Genomic DNA, 13,880 nt, shown 5'->3' on the forward strand with positions numbered 1-13,880 from the left:
CCACAAGGTTAGGAATCACTAACACATTAAAATTCCATAGCCAGTGCTCATTGAAGACAACAGGTGCACTTAACCATCAGTTTAAGTGGCTTATGGTTGGTAAGTGAGCAAGCCAGGGAAGGCAGAACCAGCTAGGCTGGACTTGGACATTTCTTCTCAGGACTCTCCTTTACCTTAAGGAACCATCCATGGTACCCATGAAGGTCCTGCCAGTCTCCACAGTGAGGCCAAACCTTGCCTGTTTGCTGTCAGGCCCCCAGATCCCTAGGTCTTTCTGCGTTTTGTGCTGTGGGGCCTTCCAGCATCAAACTGCCAGGACCTCTGAGAGTTTCCATCTCCTTGTCTATACAACATCAGGTTGTGGAAGAAGCCACAAATGTTAAGAGCTACAAAGGTTCATAGTCTGAATGATTTCATATGCTGAAATCCTAACCCCCACAATGTGATGGTATTAGAAAGTGGTGCCTTTGGGAGATGATTAGTCCTTGGAGGCTAAGTTCTCATGAATGGACTAGTACTTGTAATAGAACTTACAATAGACTTGTAATAGAACTTACAATAGACTTATAATAGAAGCCCTAGAGAGATGCCTCATCCCTTTTGCCATATGAGGATACAGCTAGGAGGCACCATCAATGAACTAGGAAATGTGCCCTCCCCAGATGTCAAATCTGCCAGCACCTTGATCTTAGACTTTTCAGCCTCCAGAACTGTAAGAAATAAATTTCTGTTGTTTCTAAGCCACCCAGTTTATGATATTTTGTTACAGCAGGCTGAATATGCTAAGATGCAATGATAATTTTTCCCTGAAAGCAGGAAAAAACAAAACACAGAAAACAGACTCAGAAACCATGAAGCAATCAAGTGAACTGGACAGAACTGCCTGCAAGAAACCTGTTCTAAGTCCAGATGTCTCATCTATCCCTTCAGTAGAAGAGATTGTGCTCGCTCAAATCTGGGGTGAAGCAAACCTCCCCCAAGCCTGCTTTCCATCCTAATTTGGATCCCAGTTTGTTCTTCTGGTCTCAGAAGTCTAAGCATTTCAGTGAAGCTGCTCTCCCATCTACTCTGTCTCTGTCCCTAAAGCCCACTCATATTTTCCTTCAAAGAGCTGGGTGTTTCTGATATCCCATCGCAAAGCCTCTTTTAGTCCTCCGGAGATCTGTGTGGCATTTCCAAGCCTTGAGACAGTCTTTTCCTCTACGTGGAGCATGCAGATAATGTGTTTCATTTGTCTGAACTATGCACTGGTTTTGTCTGTTGCCAGACTCTCACTTTAAAGAAAGCTGGCCTGTGGACCTTACTGAGGCCTGGTCCCTCCCTGTAGTATCTGGGGGAAGCACCCCTAATGGAAGCCACCTTACCTGGGGGCTCTTTGTCATTGCCTCAGGCCTCGTGAAGTCACTGCTGATCTCAAAGCCTGGACTTCATTGTGTCTCACCTAGCAAATTCCAGTGATGTTCACAAATACCACATTTAACATCCAACTGTGGGAAAAGGTGGGGGTCGGGGGGAAGAAGGCCTATCCTCTGATTACGTTATGGTCAAGTCATTTTCAGAAGCTTCATCATTCAAGTAGAAGGAGTGGAATTTTCCAGAGGCCACTTAATTGCACTCTTATAGACTATGGTATTTTAAACATTAATACTCTGTAATAAAAGAAACTAGGAGAAATTTGGATTAATCAAAGGCCAGAGCTGGAAGAGAGAAGACATTATGGAGATTGATGGCTTGGATTAGATAATCACAGAGAGATATGCATTCATTCAAGAAAGTAATTTTTAAACTCTGGCCCTAAAACACTAGGGTCCCAGGGGATGCTGCAGGTCTGAAGGATTGTACAAAAGCTTGGCTCAGAAATTCCATGTATGTAACTGTTTCTGAAAAGTCTAATAAAAACTTGCATACTCAAGGGTTACATTTTCAAATTTTTACTATTACTTGAGACCACTGGTGTTTTCATTTACAGGTTAACTGACAAACTTTATGGTAAATATGATAAATATGAATATAGAAAACAAATTTACCTGTGTCAAACACACACAGTATAGGATATCAATATGTGGTCTAAAAAATTCATTTTTTTTTTTTTACCATTGGCCCTGGATTCCTCTTAGGTAGAAAATTGTCTTTATTCGCCCTCCCTTTATGTTTATATTTATTTGATTGTTTTATTAACTAGCACCCTTTTTCCTTATAGCCCATTAGTCTCACAGCTGCCATTTGTCCCTCTAGACCCAATCCCCCAATACACTTCTTCACACTTTTCTGTCCAAGAGGCAGGCTTGAGTGGATATATCAATGGCTTTCCTTGCCCTTTGGCTTTCTGTTGGATTGGCCCGTGGTGAGCTCTAGCCGGACAAGGAAGAGAGGAGATGAGGTCAAGGTCCCTAACTAAGTCTCTTGACCATGAAGGCCACTACTGCTCTCCTGGGGCGAGAACTCTCTCTTCCCTTTGAATTCCTGTAGTAACTGTTCCCTCCTCCCTCCCTTCAGGCTGTGTTGAAGTAACAGTTCTACTTCCAGTAACTCCAGGTTTTTATACTACCTCTGGGAGTTTCCTTACACCCTCCCACACCTTTGTACATACACCTATCTTGAGTTATCTTCATTTGGAGGTGCCACCTGTTTCCTGCTGGAACTTTGACTGGTATACCCCACTCCTGGTTCCCTTCCAATGATGAAAACCATCCCTATGTGATTCTGCGCTTCTGTTTGTACGTATTCTTGCAAAATAGTGTTGTTTTCTATGCATGTATTTCCATTTTTTAACTGAGCTATGCATTTCTTTTGGCATTTTACCTTTCTCACTAATTACCATTTCTTAAACAGTTCATCTATGTTGCTATGGCTACAACTAATCTGTGGGTTCTAAACTGCTGCACTATACTCCATTGTGCACACCCACCACATTTACCTATCCAATCTACAGAAGACAGACAGCCAGGTGGTCTCCAGCTTCCTGGCACCTCAACCAGCGCTGCAGTGAAAAACCTTGTATATGCATGTCCCTTGGGGAGCTGTGTAAGAATTTCTTTGGACTGCATAGCAAGGGATAGAAATGCTGAGTCATGCAGTGTGTATTTACTTTACTTAACTCAATTAAGAGAGCCAGCTGTACTCTACAGAATGCCCATGTACGTCTGCTCTCCTGGCAGCAGTGCTCAAGGTTCCCCTCCCTAAGTCTCCACCAATATTTGGCATTATCCTTATTTTGTACTTGCCTTTCTTTGATTAGTAATAATTTTGAGCATTTCCTCAGATGCTTTAGACTTCCTCTTTCATAAATTATATGTCCACATCCTTTGACTATTTTTTCTATTGAGTTTGCTATTTTTCTTATTTATCTGCAAGGGGTTCCTTGTATATTTTTAGTGCACTGTTGGTTTTAGTTTGCTAATATTTTGTGTAGGGTTTTGTATCTACATTAATAAATAAAATAAGACTATACATTTGTTTTCTCCTATTGTCCTTATCTGGAGTAACTTTAATAATGTAAGAATTGATTGTTTCTTACAAGAATCTGATGACTCTGCACCGTTTACACCCTGGTCTAAGTCACTACTATCTCCCACCTGGATTACCAATGAAGGATGGTTTGGTACCGGGGTGCAGAAGAACACTGGGTTTAAGAGTGGAGCAGAGCCCAGTCATGAGTCCCTGTGTATGGTGTGATAATTATTTGCTTTTTAAATCTGTCCTCTCCTCCCTATTGGAATCCATTTCCAGTACCTGGCTCATGTGTGCCAAAAAATAAAGTGTTTAATTTCACTGGTGAGTAGGAGACCAGTTCCCCTGTTTTCTAGCTATATGATTTGGGAAGAGTCAAGTAACCTCAGTGTTGTATTTTCTATCAACAGGATAATAAAGATAAAACCATACCCCATACTTGTGATGAGGGTTAAATAGAACAATGTACCTAGGGAGCCCATTCCCACTGACTGCCACAGGATGGTGGGCCTGTGTGGGTCGAGGCTAGTTCAGGGGTAATCCTCAGCCTTCTTCAAAACAGGGCTCAGGACATCAACTGGCTGGAAGCAGGGCTGATGTTTCAGGCTGCAGGAAATCCACAAGGTTGAACGTGTCTGGGTAGAGGAGCAGGAACTCAATGGGGCAGTGCTCTCCCTAACTTCCAGGGATCCCATGCTGATTAGCATGCCAACAGGGCCCTCATTAAAGAGGAGCCCAGAAGGAAGGAGAGGAGATTCCTCTGGTCCCTGGGCCTGCTCTCTCCACCCATATGTCCCCTCTGATGAGCGCATCCACGGGGCACTGATTACTAGACCACACTGTGGTGCAGTCTCTCCATGGAATGGCTCCATGCAGGGATCTATTAGTAATTAAGCCTTGAATAAATATTTTGCAAACAGGATCTCTCCTGATGACTAGGAAGGGCTTTGGGAGGTGAGAACCCCTTAGTTCCGGACCTTCAGGGCCTGCAGTATGGGCTTTCACATCCACATCATTATATGCTTGGCCACTTCAAGGTTGCCAGGGCCTCAGCTGGCTGATAACAACCAGTTACAAATGCAGCTCTGCCCTCTGGGTTGTGTCCTTTCCTAGAAGACATGGGAACATCTCTGGATTGTTGATCTTGCCTGGTGTGAGTCTGGTGGCTCCCTCATGGCACACATGCTTCCTTCCTGGAAGTCTGCAGGATACAGTCCGAAGACAGGATTTATGGGGAAATTTCACAGTGTTGGCGAGAGCACCACATCTCCAGGAAGCCGTGGAGTTAACTCACACGGACTCATGTGAGTTACTCACAGTGACTTACGGCGTTAACTTCACATAGGCTTTGTTCTGGCCAGCAGTTCTCACAGGGTGGGTTACTCTCAGCCCTAAGAAGGGTTATCAGCCCCAGCACTATTGGCATTTTGGGCCAGCGCATTCTTTGTTTGTGGGGAATGGGGGTAGCCTATGCACTATGAGGTATTTAGCAGCATCCACAACCTCTGCCCACTAGAGGTCAATAGTATGCCTCTCACTCCCAGATGTAACAACCAAATATGTCTGCAGACATCATCAAATATCCCTAGAGGATAGAGCTGCCCCTGGTTGAGAACCACTATTAGAAAGGGTTTCCAGCTGATTTCAGCAAAAATACTGGGCCTTCTTGGGGAAAAAAGTGTAGATCAATAACTTTTAAAATGATAAAGGGAAAGTTTGTTCACAAAAATCCATTTATGCCTTTGTCCATTAATCAGCTCTCAGTTAGGCTCCTCCCATGCACCAGGTACTGTTACAGGAGGAAAGAATTTAGCAGGAACAGGACACATAGGACCCCTGCCCTCCTAAGGCTTGCCTGCTAGTTGGGAGGGACAGATGAGCACTAAACAAGTCAAAAAACAAATAAGATTATTTCAGGTTCAGGCAAGTACTCTAGGATTGGTATGATCAAGAGTATTCTGAATGAGGGGTGGTGGGGGGTCGGGAAAGACTTGAATAATGAGAAGGATGCAGCCACTGGACTATTTGGGGGAAGAGCTTTTCAGGTATATGGAACAGGGATGGAAAAAGGAGGAGAGGGAGTTTGAGCATGTTCAAGGAAGAGAAAAGAGGCCAGTGTGGCTGAGCTAAGGACTAAGGTGGAATGTGGGATGAGGTGGAGAAGAGCTGGAAGATGCATTATGGTCTGGATTGTATTTTAAGTGCAATCACCATCTCCCCATCATTATTCCTTGTAGTATTAATCCCAACCATTCCTTAACCCCGCAAAGACTACTCCAGCCCATGGAACCTAACTCTAACTCTAACTCTAACTCTCTCTTTCTCTCCCTCCCTCCCTCCCTCCCTCTTTCTCTTTTTCTGAGACAGGGTCTCACTCTGTTGCCCAGGCTGGAGTGCAGTGGCATGATCACAGCTCACTACATCCTTGACCTCCTGGCCTGGAGCTATCCTCCCTACTCAGCCTCCTGAGTAGCTGGGACCACATGCATGTGTCACCACACCTGGCTAATTTTTGTACTTTTTGTAGAGAAGGGGTCTCACTGTGTTGCCCAGCTGGTCTCAAACTCCTAGGTTCAGGCAATCTGCTTACCTCAGCCTCCCAAAGTGTTGGGATTACAGGCATGAGTCACTGCACCCAGTCAGCAACATGCTTTTATCATCCATCGCTCCCTCAAGTTCTCATTCTCCTTTCTCAACTTAAACCCATATCCCATCACAATAAACTCTTTCTTTTTATAGCTTCAACTTCCTTCCCCTCTTTCTGCCATTGCACTTGTCTAACAAAATCTCAAACTTGCAAAAATACTCGATTTGCCTTGAAGGAGCTGGATGTAGCTGGAGAGAACTTGTTCGGCATTAAATTTATGCACACAACCTCAAGGGTTGTCCTGGCAACTCTACCCTAGTACCCTAGTCAACTTGTCCTCATCTCCAAAACAACCCTCCCATACCTTCTCCTCTTGCCTTAAACCACCTAAACCTTTTCCCTCCACCTCATTTTCAGCTGATGACCTTGATTTTTATTTCTCTGCTCTGTTGAGCAGTTGTTCGTGAGCCTCTGTATGTGCACCTATAAGAAAGGTAATGCCTTTATATTGCTGTATCCCCAGTGCGTAGGAAGAGTGCCTTGTACTTAATAATTTATCTGTAAAAATGTGGTAGTGAATGAATGAATGGATTTTAAGCAGGAGATTGACAAGATATACTTCCTGATTTTAAAAGATCACTCTGGATGTTGTGCAGAGAACAGGTGTAGAAAGATAGGCATAAAAGCAAAGAGTGAAATTAGGAGGCAATTGCATTGCCCCTGGCCTGGATTAGGGTGGTTGTGCTGGAGATGCAGATTAGTGAATAGCCTTTATTCTGTTTGGAAATAGAACCGATTTGTTGATGAAATAGACATGGGGAAAGATCCAGGAAGATCTCTAGGTTTTAGCTTAAACAATTGGGAGGGTGATGGTACCGCATGATGAAGTGGGTAAGGCTGTGGAGAGTAGTCCTGAGAAGAGAGGGAAGTAAGAATTTGGTTTGGGCATATTCAGTTTGCGATGTCACTCAGAGGTGTGCAATTGGAGCAATCACTTATGCTGATAGATGTCAGTCTGGTGCTCAGAGAACTCCCTAGTGCCACATGTCTATGTGGCCACTGCAGGTCGGCAGGGAGTTCTGCCCATCACAGTCACTCCTGGGTCCAGGCCAGGAAAGGCTTCACTTGGCATGTGCTCCTACTACTGAGGAGTCAAGGGAAAGAAAGCACGACACACTGCACACTCCTGTTGCCTAATCCAAGCTAGGGCTGTACAATGGTACCAAGGACTTGTCCCTGATTTTTTTATCCATTGGATGATCAAAAGATGACAAATGTTCCCAAAATGGATTTGTATTGGCCCTTGTAGCATTCATTCATGTGGATGATTACCATGACCCTTCCACAGACAAGTAGATAATAACACCCACTGATTAAATGATCAGTATGTGGCAGGCTACAGGCTAGCCCCTTTACACATATCTTATTCCGTCTTCAACGTATCTTATGAAGATTGTTTTATTATCCATTTTACAGATGAAACATTGCCTAAAAGTATTATTTAACTAGCCCCAGAGCTAGTTATTCTTTAGCTAGCACTCCCAAAGCTGGAGTGTTGTATCTAAGGTTTGGACCCAGGTTACCTTTTGTAACCTGAAAGTCCATGCTTTTAACCATCTTACCACACCAAGTTACAGAGACTTCAAATGACATCCTCAAAGGTTTTATGGTGAATGGTTTAGAAGGGTCCAACCTGAGAAGGTTATTTTGTATAAAACACAATTATGTTTTCTAACGCTTTCTTTGGAAGTGGGAACCACCCTTGGCTACCAAGGCCACAAAAGCTCAGATTCACTTTCTCAAGTAACTGGAATGCAGAATAACTCTGCAAACTGGTGACATGGTCTTGCTCCCCACTACAATCCCCTTATGCTTTATGTATTAATATATCTACACCAAGTCATCAAAATGCCAAATAAAAAAATGACAGACATACAAGAAACTACTCATCATAAGATCAGGAGTCAATTCAGGGTTGACTTCTGTGTTGGTTTCCTATTGTTCCCTGTAAAAAAGCACCACTAAAACAGCAACTCAAAATAACACAAGTTATCTCCCTTACAGTTCTAAAGATCAGAAGTCTGCAGTCAGTCTCACTGGACTAAAATCAAGGCATCACTAGGGCTGGTTGCTGATGGAGGCTCTGAGGGGAGAAGAATCTGCTCTTTGCTTCCTTCAGCATCTAGTGGCCGCCTGTATTCCTTGGATCATGACCCTTCATCCGTCTTCAAAACTCACCACTCTCATTTCTGCTTCCAAGGTCACATCTCCTTCTCCTCCGACTCCTCCTGCCACCCTTTTATAAGGACCATTGTGACTGTATCAAACCGCCTGGAAAATCCAGAATAATCTCCCCATCCCAGAAGACTTAACTTAATCACATCTACGAAGTCCCTTTTGCTATATAAGGTAACATTCAGAGGTTCCGCGGAGTAGGGCATGGATGTATTTGAAGGACCATTACTCAGCCTACAGCAACATCTGTTCAGAGAGCACCTAAACTCAAGAATAATATTTCTCCAATACTTTCCTTGTCTCCTTCTTCAGATCCTGTCACATTCAAAACACCATGTAACCATATCACAGTCATCTGTCAGAAATCCATTACATGGTCATTTGTAACTTGTGTGGGTTTCATCTTTCACTGGTGAGACATTGCATTCGAGATTTGATTTTTTTCCCTTGCATCTTTGAAACTGAAAACTGTAAATGTCATTTCGTTAGCAGGGTCTCACTCTAAATTAGAGAACATTTGTTCTAAGCCCAAAGCTTAAATTAGGCCTTAACTTCCTGAACACTTACATTTTTATCACCTCTTTTCCTAATCTGCCCTGGCCACCCTGGCAATGATGAGAATGACAGTGAAGACCAGCGCTGCATGCACCTTCACACTCAGGCTCACCAGCTCAGTTCACAGTGCCTACTTCTGCACCAGAGCCCACAATAGAGAAATCCCCTGAAATCAACAATATTGAACATGTCAGGACTGGCAATTCTCTAAGGTTGACACTCTCAAGCCATGGGGGTAACTATTCCTTTATCTTCTGGGTAGGGTAGGGACAGAGAAGAAATGAAGCCTAAGCCAGAGTTAGTTAGTTTACAACCTACTGGATCCAGCGACAGAGAATTCACTCATTCATTCATTCATTATTAATTACAAGCCTCATAGCACCTATTACTGTGCTGGTGCTCAAGATATAAGAAGCAACAAAGTAGACCTGGCTTTATGTCCTCATGAGACTTGCAACCCTTTATTTAGAACTTGCTATAGGCCAGTCAACAGAAAATGTATTTGAAATGCAGCTCTTGTACTTATAGTCCTCTAACCATTACCCCAGAGAATTTATACCAATCTGCTGATTCAGGAGGAACTGATGGGTACAACGAGTAGGAAGAAGATTTGAGTTAAGAACAAGTTAAATGAAACATGGGTCCCTACACTGCAGATTCTGCCAACCCTGGGAACCTGTTTGGAGACTTCAGAATATGTAGATTACATCATACTCCACTGGGTTCGTGTGTGTTGATTCAAATTACTTACTCAAAGGATTAAAATGCAGAACCAGAGTGGTCTCATTTTCAGTGTGTTTTGTGCAACTGTTTCAACAGAGCCCCAGTCCCAGCCATCCAGGGACAGGCCATCATCTGAGGATGGCCATTATCACAGGTCAAAATTCATGTTTCAGAAAATGCAGTGCTATCTCTTGGGGGCAGGAGGTGACATACATTTTGCTCTCATCACAGGGACAGGAAAATTCCCTTTCAGAGAAGGCACTGCCAGGAGCTGGCATGCAAGGAGCACAGGGCTGGCCCTTGTTGATTGTGAAGAAAGGAAGGAAGACAGGCCTGGCCATTCTGAGCAGTAAAGTGTAGTTATTTCCATTCATGGCCATTGACAGCACTAACCTGGACAAGCAAAATGCTTTGTGATGACTAGCAGGATTGTACCTCTCATGTGAAAAAAATTCTAAAGTTGAGATCTAAAAATCTAGAAGACCGACTACGATGCATGCCACACACTTGGAAATTCAACGTTTGAGGACATGGAGTATACAGGAGATGTGGTGCCCTTTAGTTAAGGGCACCAAGTTTCTCATTTGGAATTGTGTGTGCAGCCTCAATCGATGTCACTCCTGCCAAGGGAGGAAACTAAGCCTGGCCCACCTGCAGCTCTGACCTAGGGATGGAGGCTCAGCAGATCCATCTGGAGCAACTCAAAAGGTTGCATGAAATGAAGAAAAGCAAAAAGACTTAGACACATATTCAAAAAAACTATGAGTGACAGGGATGACAGAAAGCCTTTTTGAATCAATCATTCAGCATTTCATAAACATATATCTAGTACTCACTTCAGCACCAGCTCTATGATGATGATGGGAAATCAACGGTGAACAAAACACAGACCCTGCCTGTAAGCTCTTCTGGGCCACTGTAGACATAGTTCGGGATTGCCCCTTCAGCATCCATTCTCATGTCATTCCTTCCTAAACATACTCCACTTTACTCAGGTCTGGGTTTCAAGTCTGTGATGATACTTTCAGGTCTGGGAAAAGCCATCTGCTGAGGCTCACTCTATCCAGAACCACAATTAGGCAACATAGCCCCTACCCTGGGCCCCTCTTTAAGGGGCTCAGCTCTGACCCTTCTTCATCCATTATTTCCCTACAAGGTAAGAGTCTGAGGGGACTAAGGGGACAGGCCCACCAGGAGCCTGTACCTCCTTTTGCAGGCCATTTTGCAGACCATGGCCAAGGAGTTCAGGCTATCCTGTTAGGGCACCCACTGGCCTCTTCTCCAGTTCTGTCCTCCCAAAGCCAGATTGTGCTGCCAGTGGGACACCCCTAGGCCAGATGTGGAGTTTGCACTTAGGGTGGGGGTGTCCCCATATGTGGAATGGAATCAGGCGGTGGATGAGAAAAGGGACAGGCTATTGCCTGGAAACCTCTATTGGCACACTTGCCTGAAAGCTGCAAATGTGTATCCCATTGTCATCAACCCTGCAAATGATTCAGGAGTAGGCAAGGAAGCTAAATTGGTTCAACAAGAGTGAAATCCAGTGATATTACTGATTGTAGAGGAAGGTGCCTTCTAGGACTACACTTGCCTAAATCCAGCCTACCTCTGGAGGTTTTGGGTTTTATAATAAGCCAATCATTTCCCTTTATCATTTAAGACAGTTTAAATTGGATTTTCTGTTTCTTACAACCAGAAACATCCCAAACCCCACTTCCATCAGCTACCAGCTGTGCTGTGATAAGCCAACAGGTCATTTTTATCTCACTCAAGCTCAGAGTCCTCAAATGTACCATGAGATAATCCAAATGTTTCTGGGTGCCTGAGAGAAAGGAATGAAATCATGAGTGGGAAAAAATGCCTAACATGGTACATGGCATACAATAGGTGCTGAGTAAATGCCACTTTCCTTTAGAACGGTTCTAGGGTAAACCCACCTGATAGCAATAACTTAAGCAGACCCTAAGAATGACCCTTTATGGCAGATGCACCTGAGTGTGTGTTCTGAGCTAGGGAGTCCAGGAGTGGCTAACCCAGAGAGTCATTCCTTGTCTATGAGAAACACCCGAGCCCCCGGCCCATCCTGTGGAGCACAGGCTGGAGACTGCATTGAGACCCTGAGAGTCTAAACAAAGGCTGCCTGAAGGAGGCGGTTAAGAGGAGGGTGTTAAGTGAAAATTCTGCATGGGCTGTAGGCTGTTTGCAAGTGGTTGTGGTTTTCCCACCCTTCCTACCACCACTAGACCGTGCAGTTATCTGTCCAGCCCACACCACCGGACTGTACGTAAGGCAGGTACTTTGTCCAATCCGCTGCCATTGGACTCTCTCCCCTGTATGTAAGCCCCTAATAAAACCCCATGTCTCGTTTGCTGGCTCTGGGTCTCTTCTTCAGCCTCTTGAACCTGGTGCCTTCCCTATGGAGGTTAACAGGGTTTGGCAAAACAGTGTGGACATAAGAACTCAGGCACAGATACCAGGGGAACCCCTAGGCTTTGTCTCCCTCAGATTCCTGCATAGTATCTGAAGATACAAAGATGAATGAGTCTGAGCCCCTGCCCTAAAAGAGCAAGCACAGCCCTGCAGACTGGCAAGGGAGAAAGTCTATGCCACGCCAGCCTATGATGATGCTGTGTTAAATGATCTGTAAAGTAAATAAGACATGAAACAAACTGGGCCTTGAACAGCAGGTTGGATATGTAGAAATGAAGAGAGGCTTGGAAGCTATTTGAAGTTAAATTGCTTTGGGTGCTATTAGCAGATTTCTGTGGCTTGTACATGTGAGGACTTCTCTCTTTCCTGTAAAGCCCAGAGGTCAGATGTTCACGGCTGCTATGGTGGTGTCATGATCATCAGGGACATAAACTTTTTCCTTCTTTCTGCTTGCCTGTGTGTAGCTTCCCTTTTGAGGCTACCCCAAAGTTCTAAAAGTCTGTTAGGGTTCCAGCATTATATTCATATTGCAGGCAGCAGTCATGAGGAAGAATGACAAGTAAAAAGGCAAAAAGGGGCTCATCCCAGCCGTCTGTCCTTCCTTCTCAGAGGTTTCTCCCAACAACTTCCATTTAAAATTATTAGCTAGGCCAGGCACAGTGGCTCACACCTGTGATTCCAGCACTTTGGGAGGCCAAGGCAGGTGGATCACCTGAGGTCAGGAGTTTAAATCTGAGACACCCTGGCCAACATGGCGAAACCCCGTCTCTACTAAAAATACAAAAATTAGCTGGGCAAGGTGGCGCATGTCTATAATCCCAGGTACTCGGAGGGGCTGAGGCATGAGAATCGCTTGAAACTGGGAGATGGAGGTTGCAGTGAAAGGAGATCACACCACTGCACTCTAGGCTGGCTGACAGAGCGAGACTCTGTCTCAAAAAAAAAAAAAAAAAAAAATCATTAGCTAGAATTGAATCATGTGACCATACCTAGTTGCAAAGGAAACGTAGAGGTCAACTAGGTACAATGGTGTCTTCATGATACAGATATGTTAATAAAGAAGCAGAAGGTGGAGGCATCTAGCTGCTTCTGTCACTTGGGGGATATCACAGAAGCAGATGTGATATAGCTCATGACCAGGAGAGCCAGGAGAAGTTGGAGTAAAAGGTAACAAAGAGATGGCAAGTCCAAATATAGAACAGACCAGAACTTAGGATAGGCCAAACTTCAGCAAGAATTGGGAAGTACTTGGCTTGTACTAACACAGAATGCTGGACCTCACCCCCAGAGTTTCTGATTCAGCAGGTCTGGAGGGCAGCCCTAAACTTTCACATTTCTAACAAGTTCCCAGGTGATGCTGATGCTGCTGGCCTGGGGACCACACTTTGAGAATCACTTTGGATAAAGTTAGGACTTTATCCTCTAATTAACCCCCTGAAGGCTTCTGAGTTGGGAAGAAAAAATGATGAGCTGATTCATGAAGGCTTATCTGCCAGAGGTTTGTCAGATGAGCTGGGGAGGGTGAAGACAGAGGCAGAGGCAGAGGCGAGGCACTAAGGAGACAGCAGTAAAGCTATCAATTGGGATGTGTTTGGCTGGGCTTAACTGTATTATTTACAGCAATTTCTTGAAGGTTCTGACCTCCAAGAGCTAACTTTATTATAGGTAAGCAAACCAATCAAGCTATCTGCCTTATGGCCAGAAAAACTCAAGTTTTGAAAGAGTGTTGGTTATTGATGACAGATTAAAAAAAAAAAAGGCAAAAGGATGTCTCCATCTTCCTGCTCTATCTAATTGCAGCCCAAAGTTTTTATTGAAAAATGAGAAGCAGCCAGAGGACTCACAAGCAAAGAATCAAGCCATGATTAGAAGAAATAAAATGCCAGGGGAAAACCAGGTC

Source organism: Theropithecus gelada, chromosome 7b (assembly GCF_003255815.1).
Source record: "Theropithecus gelada isolate Dixy chromosome 7b, Tgel_1.0, whole genome shotgun sequence".
In the NCBI taxonomy this organism is placed as follows: domain Eukaryota; kingdom Metazoa; phylum Chordata; class Mammalia; order Primates; family Cercopithecidae; genus Theropithecus; species Theropithecus gelada.